General features: G+C 33.6%; 1 non-coding gene across 1 annotated transcript; it reads right to left on the bottom strand.

Moving 5' to 3' along the window:
- Nucleotides 1-1,487: 1,487 nt before the first annotated feature.
- Nucleotides 1,488-1,594, bottom strand: LOC149526573 (small nucleolar RNA R71). Its single transcript, XR_016351876.1, has one exon. It is a non-coding gene; the product is annotated as a small nucleolar RNA R71 (small nucleolar RNA).
- Nucleotides 1,595-3,746: the final 2,152 nt, after the last annotated feature.

Genomic DNA, 3,746 nt, shown 5'->3' on the forward strand with positions numbered 1-3,746 from the left:
CTCTAGAATAATCGAGAGAGATTTACAATAAGTCAAGCTTCAGCTTTAGATTAATTCTCTCCTTTTGTGTTATTCTTAATTCTTGTTTTGAACTCATGGTTATAATTCTTCGGGTAGTGTTTTATTTTAATATCATGAACTAATTTGTTTATCTAAGATTGTGGTGGATTTCTACATGTAATTTGAATACTTATTTTTTATTATTTATCATGAATGTGTATTGTTTTACTTAATTAAATCTATCTTTAATACTTTTAATTGCCTGATTAACAATTAAATGATTTGTGAATCTAATTGAAACTCGACAGAGAAATTTTAGATTGGACTGAGATTTAATTAGTGTATGTTCACTTCCATTAGGTGATCTGATTCACAATTTAGGTAGACATATACCAATTTCCATATATAGTCATATTAGGACACTTGTTTAATGAACTTAATTTAGTTAATTTCTATAAACATATAGTGAACTAATTAAGTTAGGTATTTATGCAAGCATCTTGATGGAGATTTGTCACTAGCTTTTGATTCTAGATTAGTAAAACTACCCAAGAAAGATAAATAACAAAAAAAGTTGGTATTAGATGAAATGTTGAATGAACCTATAATCCTAGGTCTTTATTATACTGCTTTTCTCAACTTATTTAGTTTGTTAGTTTATTTAATGTTGCTTTTTAATAGCTTTTCTTTAATTTTTTGATTACTTAAATAAAATTAATTTGTTTTATAATTTTAGTACCTAGTGAAACTTTAGAAACAAATTCTTGTGGGAATGATAATTTGGACTTACTATTTATATTACTTGTTCGATACTTATACTTGCGTGTGCAAATTTGACAACAAGTTTTTGACGTCGTTGTTAAGGATTTTGTTTTCTTTGTTATCTGCTAATCTTAAAAGTTTATAGATTAGTCTTAATTTAAGTTTTATTTTTGTTTTGCAGTTAAGTTCAGTTATTGTATGAGAGAAGTAAACAACTTAGAGACTATCTTGTGTGATCTAGAAATTGAGAGAACATTTCACAAACTTCGATGAGAGAATCAACAAGGTGTTGGTCCAATAAATACAATGGCTAGTCAACAAGGTGAACAACAAATCCAAGAGCATGTAGTAGCTGACAATAGTTGCTTAATGGATTATGCTGTTCCGTTGGTACAAGGAATTCCATTGACTATTCAAAAGCCAACTATTCAACAAAACAATTTTGAAATCAAGCCAGCTATCATCACCATGATTCAAGCATTAGTTTAGTTTAGGGGTATTCCAAGTGATGATCCAAATGGCCATGTATCAAACTTCTTGGAGATTTGTGACAGGTTCAAGAACAATGGTGTCGTGGATAATGCAATTCGTTTAAGGCTTTTTTCCTTCTCCTTGAAGGATAAAGTTAAGGCTTGGCTAAATGCACTCCTTACTAGTTTCATAAAAACATGGGATGATCTTCCTCAAACTTTTTTGCCAAATTTTCCCCTTCGACTAAGATAGCAAAAATGTGGAAAGACATTACATCATTCATGCAACAAGATTCGAAATCATTGTATGAAGCTTGAGAAAGATACAAAGAATTGCTAAGGCATTGTCCTCATCATGGTCTCCCAAAGTGGCTTGAAATGCAAACTTTTTATAATGGCTTGAGTGGGCATGTTCGGACTACCATTGATGCTACTACGAAAAGAGCTTTAATGGCCAAATCGATAATGAGGCATATGACTTATTAGAAGAGATGTTTGTCAATAAATTACTAGTGGCTAGTCGAGTGATCACTATCGAGGAGAGTAGCTAGAATCATGATGTTGATGCTATGACAACATTACTCGCTCAAGTAGCAGCTTTAACTAAAACTCTTAAATCTTTTGGTACTAATAGTTTGCAAAGTCTTGTTGTAGCTTGTGAGTTATGTGGAGATAATCATGCAAGTTATCAGTGTCCAAGCTCAACAAAGACAGTGCAATTTGTAAGTAATAGATAGCAAAATAACTCATACTCCAACACTTACAACCTAAGGTGGAAGAGTCATCCAAAATTTTCTTAGGCGAATAATCAAGAGGCATCATCCACTTCAAAGCCAAATGCACCTCTAGGATTCCAATAGCAAAACTGAGCGCCTCTCTTTGAGAAAAAGTTAGCTGTGAAAGACTTACTAAGGCAATATATGACCCATAATGATAGCATTATGCAAAGTCAAACAACTCTCATTTAGAGTCAAGCAGTTTCACTTCAAAACCTTGAGACTCAGGTTAGGCAACTGGTAAATTATTTAAACAATCGAACTCAAGGACCATTACTTAGGGATACAGAGACAAATTTGAAGAGAGAAGGAAAGGAACATCCCAAGGCCATCACATTGAGAAGTGGTAGGGAAGTTAAAACCAACCTACAAGAAGTTGCACAACAAGACAAATCTATGGAAAGTGAGAGTCAAAGTTCAGAGTCTAGTGATCAATGTCAAGCAACAGTGATGAAGGCAACTGCACCATTACCACCTTTCCCTTAAAGTTTCAAGAAGCAGCAAGAAGAGAGTCAATATCAAAAATTTATGAAAGCATATAAAAAGCTTCACATCAACATTCCATTTGCAAAGGCACCAAAGCAAATGCCATCCTATGTAAAATTTTTGAAAGACATTCTATCCAAGAAAAGGAGATTATGTGAGTTTAAGACAGTGGCATTTACGAAGGAGTACAGTGCAATCATTCAGAATAAGATCCCTTAAAAACTTAAAGACCTAAGAAATTTTACAATTCCCTGCACGATTGGTGCTTTATTCTTTGCTAAAGCTTTGAGTGATCTAGGGGCGAATATTAATTTTATTCCATTGTCCATCTACAACAAGTTAGGTTTAAGAAAGATCAAGCCCACCACTATAATGCTTCAATTACCAGATAGAATTCTTACATATCCTAGAGGCATAGTGGAGATATGCTTGTGAAAGTGGATAAATTCATATTTCCAACTAACTTCGTAGTTCTTTCCATGGAGGAAGATAGAAAAGTTCCTATTATCTTTGGGAGACCTTTTTTATGCATACCTGGAGCGCTCATTTATGTTGAAAAGGAAGAGCTTACCTTGCGAGTACAAGATCAAGAGGTAACATTTAATATCTTTTATACTTTAAAATTCACTAATGATCATGATGAGTGTTTTACAGTTAGTGCGATAGATAGAGTCATCAATAAAGTTTTCATAGAAGATCATCCTAATGATCCACTTGAAGTATCATTGATTTTTGAAGTTGAGCCCATTAACAATGAAGTTGTAGAATGTGTCAATGCACTAAATGCTTCTTCTCAAGTATTGGGAGCTAGGTTTGAATTGTTAAACTTAACTTCCCCTTCATCCTCACCAATGAAACCTTCAATAAAGGTCCCCTCGAAGTTAGAACTTAAACCACTGCCAAAATACTTGAGGTATGCATATCTTGGAAACTCATCCACTCTTCTAGTTATAGTTGCATTTGATCTTAACAACCAGCAGGAAGAAAAGTTGCTAAGAGTTTTGAGAGTACATAAAAAGGCATTAGGGTGGTCCATAACAAATACCAAGGGGATAAGCCCTTCCATATGCATGCAAAAAATATTGCTAGAGGATAATCACAAAGCCATTATTGAGCATCAACGACGATTAAGTCCAACTATGAAGGAAGTTGTCAAGAAAGAAATAATCAAGTGGATAGATATGGGTATCATTTATCCTATTTTAGACAGTGAGTGGGTAAGTTTGGTGTAATGTGTAACAAACATAGAGGG

This window comes from Theobroma umbraticum, unplaced genomic scaffold (assembly GCF_002168275.2).
Source record: "Theobroma umbraticum cultivar Fairchild unplaced genomic scaffold, ASM216827v3 scaffold_12.1, whole genome shotgun sequence".
NCBI lineage: Eukaryota > Viridiplantae > Streptophyta > Magnoliopsida > Malvales > Malvaceae > Theobroma > Theobroma umbraticum.